Consider the following 7,067-nt stretch of genomic DNA (forward strand, 5'->3'; position numbering starts at 1 on the left):
CCGTTTTGGCCGGTTTTTATGTAGTAACGAAGCTGTAAAGTGCGTGCAGTCGTATCTCCGGGGAACTGTGTGGTGCCTCAACCCATCAAGCACGGATACACTGCAATAAAGCAACATTTCTGCAACGCGCGCCAGCTCAGGTGGAAGAAGGCGGAAACAGCCGTGAAACACGAGCGGCCCCATCCTCCTCACTTTTCTTGCGCATTCTTTTCATTAAGATTGAGAAGAAGATTAAGACCTCATATCGGCCTTCAGAATAGAAAGGCTCTCATTTTTGCTGACGCTATGCATCACGCCCGCTTGAAAGGGCACCTCTACAGGCACTCCGATCCTGAGCCTTCTTCATTCACCCTTGAACCCAAAGAAGGAAAGGCAACACGCCCATCCCAATTTTGACGGAAAAGATCTATTGCGGTCCAGCACTCATCAGTTTGCGAGATGACGGGCCAGATGACAGGCGCCGATAAGCCTGGTCCTACAGCGTATCGGAGACCCAACTACAACGTACTGCAATCGCTGTAGACAGCCCGCTTTCTGAAGAACGCTCCCACTGCATCCTCTCTCTCTCTCTCTCTCTCTCTCTCTCTCTCTCTCTCTCTCTCTCTCTCTCTCTCTCTCTCTCTCTCTCTCTCTCTCTCTCTCTCTCTCTCTCTCTCTCACGCGCGCGCGCGCTCGGTCGCTCGCTCCCTCTATTCGAATTTCAGTGCAGGCTTTTGCCTGCACTGAAATTCGGGGGGGGGGGGGGGGGGCGTATGCCCCCCCCCCCTTCCTTTTCTGACCACACGTTTTCTAATCTCAGGGCTATCCTCATCTAATGACTTCCTTCTCAAGGAAGTCATTCAATTTTTCATTCTACCCTCACTTAAAGGGTGATTATTATCCAGAGAGAGTCCCGCGTTGTGGCTGTTGTATGGTAATAATGCGCACTGCAGCCATGACTTTCAGTGCGACCGGGCAGCGAACGGCTATGCTCCTTGCTGAAGCGACGAAGAGATCCTCATAAGTGCACGAGGAAGACCACGCGTGGACCCCTTTAGCGCTAATTTCGGCCGCCCTCCTCTGACCCTGCCTTTGACGTGGCGTCGATACGTCAGCACCGTGAACGGGCGTCACGACCAACGAGCGCCGGCAGGTGGAGCTGGTTGTCACGCCGCGTGCATCACAAGCCGTCGGGGCGTCCTTCATCACTCATATACGCCCCTCGGTGACCCTTGGTTCGCCCTGGACGGCGTGAGCTGCCGAGTGAAATGAGGCAAAGGGACTCGAAGACCTAATTTTGGCGCCAACGGTCAGTTATGAGCTACTTACTGAGGACGATGATGGTCGTAAAAAAAATTAGGTGCAGTCAGCGCTCGGAAATTCTGCAAGGATGCAGGAAGAGTTTGATTTGGACGAAGCTCAAGGTAACGAAAGCTTAACGAAAAATGTGATGTTCAGCTTAAAGAATGCTGAAGCTTCTCAAATCGCCAGCTTTTTTTATTAGGAAGATGAATCTGCTATCGGCTTGTGTTCGTGCCCTTAAACGTGATGTATGCGATTCTTTGTTCGGTGCTCGAACATTGCTGCGACATATTTGCGTGCCGTGCGGAACTAAATACGAATCCCATTAGAAGCAAGTAAACAGCATTTTATACCAATCAACGCAGCTGGCCCACCAAATTTTTCTCATCTTCCTTTCACGATTCACGCAGAAAGTTATTGATGCGTCCGCATTTTCTGCCGAGTACCCCAATGCGCACAGGATAAGTCCTTGTATCTGAGACGGATATTGATGGATGGATTCCATTTTGGTTGATTTCAGAGGATCTGGGCAACAAATTTTACCAAGTTCTCCATCAAGCAGTTGTAAATAATTATTGAACAGGAGAAATATTTGTACCAGTGAGGGATTTCAACTCGATGTGACAGTTGCCGAAAATATTAGCAAGCAATAATTAACAAATAAAGGAATTTCGGAGAATGTTTCGCAAATGCGGATATTATAATTATCCCCAGAGGTCGTACGTACAGACAAGGTAACGCATTATAGGGTGTACGTTTGTGCGAGGAAGGGAATTGTTGCGATCACCCCTCAGTTAGCCTCTTATACTCAAACGCAATATATTGTGAGACTTGAGGATCAAACTTTTCGAATTCAACATGCCTTGCCCATTTATATCGGAATAGGCCGAACATGCGCAGCCCCTGTCAATGTGCCCCCGCCAGTTAAAAATCATCCCAGCGAGCCCTACACGATTCCGTGGTCGCCGTACTTCATAGGTGGCAGTATCCCGCAAATCGCCTTCCACGACCTTCCACGGATGCACGTCAGCTTCGATCCTGACACGTTCAGCGCCTGACCTTATGAAGGCCCTGTTTTCTTTTATACACATATTCTTCATCCCCGTCCAGAGAGCCGCGTGTTGTCGAACGCGGAGTGCTACATGACAAGTGTCCCTGGCGTGTTTTCATTGTACGCACGTTCGGGGTACGCCACCCGCTGTTTTGCGCGTGGTCTACGTGCCGGGATATCTCTTGGGCTGTCGTGTGTGTCGAGCGGCTTTGCAAAACCGCATACGTGCTGTCTGCGGCTTACGAGGCGAGTTTTGCAGATTCCCTGACCTTGAGTCACGGAAATCAAAATAGAAGATCCACTGCTTACGGTATATAGCGCTCAGATTGCTTCGACGGTCAGTGTATATTTAGACGGAGTCGTGTTTGCAAAGAAACCCCGCATTAGAGTGACACGCGCAGACATTGGGGACGCGCAGTGCGAGCGTATACAGGTCCGCATGCTGTAGAAAGAGTTACGTTCGAAAAGGGAAGAAAGATTCTGCGCTTCGCCGTATCTCAGGTGTCACGGTCGTGAACGTTATTGAGCGACTACACAAGGCGCTTGAAGCCTGTGCGTATTGAATAGAGGTGCCGCTGGACAAGTGATCTCGCTCATGTGTTTGGATGAATGTGCCGAATCACCCCAATTATGTGTCTCACCCCTGCTAAGTGAGTCGAAATTGTTTGTAAGCTTAAGCCAGCCTTGTCACTCGAACAATGTGGGAGCTTTTTCGTCGTTTTCGAATTCATCCAAGCTTGCAATGAACGGTGTGTTTTAAAGTTGAAGTCAAGGGATTGATTTCAGTATTGCTCGACCTGGTACTTCACACACCTGTCAAAGCTCATCGGTTTCAGTTCTCTTCAATTTCCAGAAACTCTTCCAAAATGTTCTTTAGACCAGGATATTTTTGAAAGTTTTCAAATCTGGTGGTAATTTTAAGTCCGATCTTTCTAGTTCGCCACGCGGCTATTACTACTAAGTATTAGGTACTGAATTGTTATAACGCAGGAGAGCGCGTAAAATAGCCCCAAGCCCTTCCTGTAGGAAACAAAGCAGGGCAAGGGCACGGGCACATTACCGTGAGGCACCCATTTTACAGTTTACAGCGTTCGTTTATCATAACAGCTTCGGTTTTCCTTTAATGTGTGTTCCACGGCAAGCGTATTCATATTGCAGTGAAGCCACACAATAGATAACAGTGAGGGAAGCAGTAATCATCGTTCGCCGATAAATATATTAATAATTATAATAAACATACCTTCGTCTGGTGATAACTTATGCTAAATTAGGCAGAGACTACCAGCCAAGCCATCCCTGAATGGTCGCATATAATGTAATCGTCTGGGAACTACTTTGTGGCAAACGCATCCCGCATCCACCGAGTATTATATGGAGCTACTTTCCATGCGAATTTTGTTGCCTCTCGTGTTTCTAGGCACTGTACGTGTTTGTGTGACTGCAGTTGTCCACTTGATACAAACAAAAGACCATACGGAATGGTTACGAGTTTGCACGGCGATCTGGATTAATCCGGTTTTTTCGTGCACCATTAGCAGCATTACCATCATAATACTGATACATCATAATTTTGGCAGTCTAAGAGTGACATATCCTAGAGGGAAATCATTCGCTGCGGTTGTGTGCCGTCATGGCGTACAACCATAACAGTTGACAAGGTTTCACTTTTACTTGGCCTGTTTGTAACATGCCTCGTTGAGGCACCTGACGGCAAAGGTAACAACAGGGGAAATATTTTTATTGCTCGTGTTTCATGATGTTTTCAAAGAAAGCCACAGCACAAAAAAAAAAGTATTTTAAAAACATTATTTCGTAATTGCAGCATAACTTTTAAAAATCGGAACAGCAGCTGTGTGATTTTTTGCTTCCAAGGGCAATTTTCGAGCATGTTCTAGAGAAAAATGGGACGCCTCTCCGCGGCACACGGCGGCACTCTCGTTTAAGCGCGGCTCGCCGATAGACAGTATCCAGATTTCCCTCCAGCATATATATGCAAGAAACTCTGAGCCCAGAGTGCTCGCGTAGAGCCGCGCGAACGTGGAAGAGCCCATATCTTCCATCACCTAGAGAAAAACGCGTTCTTAGCCACGGGGGATGCTACGGAGAATTAGTGTAGACGGTAGAGTTCCCAGAGGGAAAAGGTGTTGCTCGGGGTGCGGTAGCGCACTCGAGCGGTGGATACCCGTATTCGGCATTCCATCGGAGGAGCACCTTATTGGGCGCGCGGCGCGAACCGGCCAGTCAGCATCCCGACTAAACTGCACACGGCTTGCACCAGGAAGCTCTGTATACAGATGGGGAGAATGGCAAGAGGTGGTGTAGGCCAATTACGCGCTATGAACGGCACCCAACGTTGCCGGCGGCGGTGACCACTACCTGCGGCCACCGCCGCCGTGAAAGGTGAGCGCACGGTCATGCCCGGCCGCGTCTTCGCCGTCGCTGCTTTATGGGTGCGCTGCTACGTGCTAGAGCGCGTGAGTACTGGGGTGTAATGGAAACCTACGAGTAAGGCCCGCATGTGTGTACGATTATTGCAGGGCGCGGCGTGGAGCACGTGAGCGTGTAGGGGCACTCAAGGGGCTCGAGGGCGTATACATCGCCGCCACTGACTGAAACAAGGCTTGAAGATCCCACCATGAAAGGAAAGCGCATCGATCTGCCGGAAATAAAGATTCGAAGCATAAAAGATTTCGTGCCGTTTATCGTCGAGAAGAGGAATATGGAGACCTTGCTTTGCGGGCGCTTATCCGTGGACGCCTACCCCTTCTATAGCCTCTACCTTTTCTGATCGGGGAAAAATTCGCGTTACGGACCCTGTGCCGTGGGCGATGCTTACGGACATGATGTCGTCAACCCCGCGCAGTAGCGGTGTTGCGTACTCAGTCATTTCAAGTTGCTTGCCTGGAGGCATTTGTCGGCGAGCGAAGATTATATACCGAATTCTGGATCAACGTTCTTGTTCTTTAGTAGTTCGGCGCAGTGTACCACACCTCTTGTCTGTGAACGGCTTTACTATGCGAACCGCGCTAGAAAAACTTGGAGGCGAACCGAAATTTTGTTAAGTTTGTTCGTCCTCCGCTTGAGGGTGAGCGTGCTGAGTACCGGGAGAACGCGGGTTGCTCAAAGGGATCGAGAGAAGGCACGGATCATTGCGTCCTCTCGGTACGAACCATGAGTGTTGACCGACATGGCATGAAGGAGGTGTCCCTGGGTGCTAATCGTTAAAAAAATTTCCTAGGATAAAGCGGGTAAACCAAGTTCGTCGTGCGATAGGTCCGTTATGGTGCTAAAGTGCATAGTGAACGCGCGTGCGCGCAATTTCACCGCAAGACAGAATGCAGGTGCTGTCGGTAGAAGGCGTAACCAACTTGGATACAGTCTGCACCTTTTTGTATGATTCTCTGGTGGCATCCGTCTTTGCTCTTTTCACCTATCCCCTTCTCCGAACGCCCCACCTCACCTTAGATAAAACGAAGAAGTAGACGCTTTCACTGCGCAACCGCACGCCGTGCTGACTTGACCTTGGCTGAGCTTGAAAGTGAGACTGACAGTATGAGGAAAGAGCCGTTATCTGAGTTTTCACCTGGAGTAAGAAAACCTTTATTCTAAAAATTTAGGACCTCCCTGGTGATAACTAGCAGTCGTACAGAGCCGTATACTCTACCTGTGCTTCCCGAAAGTGAGGTTGCTTCGTGCGTAATACACAAGCTTAACGGTTAGCGGCCCCGTGTGATCATCCCACGCGCCCAATTATTAGGCGGTCTCTGGCTTCACCGTTCCGAAGCGACAGCGTCGTTCATCGAGCGTGACCTGCAGCAGGCTACGCGGTGTGGCGGAGAAAGCGGTGCTGCGGAAAATTGCCGGACGCGTTCGACAGCGCGCCCAAAAATACAGCCTCGTAAACGCAGCTACAGAGGGTGAAAAAATGTGATTCCAAGTCAGCTGCGCCGGCTGTTCGACTAACGAGCGGTCGACATCTGGCGAGCGACGGCTGTGCGGCCAGAGAGGTGACGGCTGGTAGAGACGGGACTGGAACGTCGAAACGACAAACTGGCCGAGGAAAGGGGAAGAGAAAAGCGGACGCACTGCTTCCCTCTTCCTATATTTTTTTGAGCCTCAGAGCAGATTCATAATTTTGCTCTAAGTGCTTTGTCATGCAACCAAGTCTCCTTCAGACTTTAGAAACGAGCGTTATACACAAAACACAAGGTGAAATTCAGAAATCTAGCAGAACCTTTGGAACACCCAACTCCTCTCCCCCTCCCCTCCTCCCTCTAAAATCCATAGGAATCGTGCATACCCGCATACGTCTACTAAAATGTGGTGCTACGTTCAGGCTACCAGCGTAACAGCCATATCGTGCGCTTTGGACGTAAAAAAACAGCGTTTCACGCAGTTCGGTTGGCTGAGACGTCCAACAACGTCATTATTTAAAGATATTACGCCAGTTGTGACAACAGTCTGAACCCAGCATGTGCGTGCAAAGGAGTTTTATATGGCGCAGTTCGGGGTAGCTTTAACTGTGAAATTACTAAAGCATACCACGTATGTGCCATCCTGCTGCGCAGGCCTGAGCATGTGGCATGAGGGATGCATTTCTGGACCTAATTTCATGCTCTTAATTTAAGCATCGTTTAGAGTTCGGGGGAACAAAGTCTAATACCATTCACAGTACTTAATTTGCACTGTAAGTACGCCTAGTTCGCATTCCAGCGAATAGACGCATGGTCAGTGT

This window comes from Haemaphysalis longicornis, unplaced genomic scaffold, assembly GCF_048455015.1.
Source record: "Haemaphysalis longicornis isolate Haplotype H1 unplaced genomic scaffold, Haemaphysalis longicornis Haplotype H1 scaffold_2, whole genome shotgun sequence".
Classification (NCBI taxonomy): Eukaryota; Metazoa; Arthropoda; class Arachnida; order Ixodida; family Ixodidae; genus Haemaphysalis; species Haemaphysalis longicornis.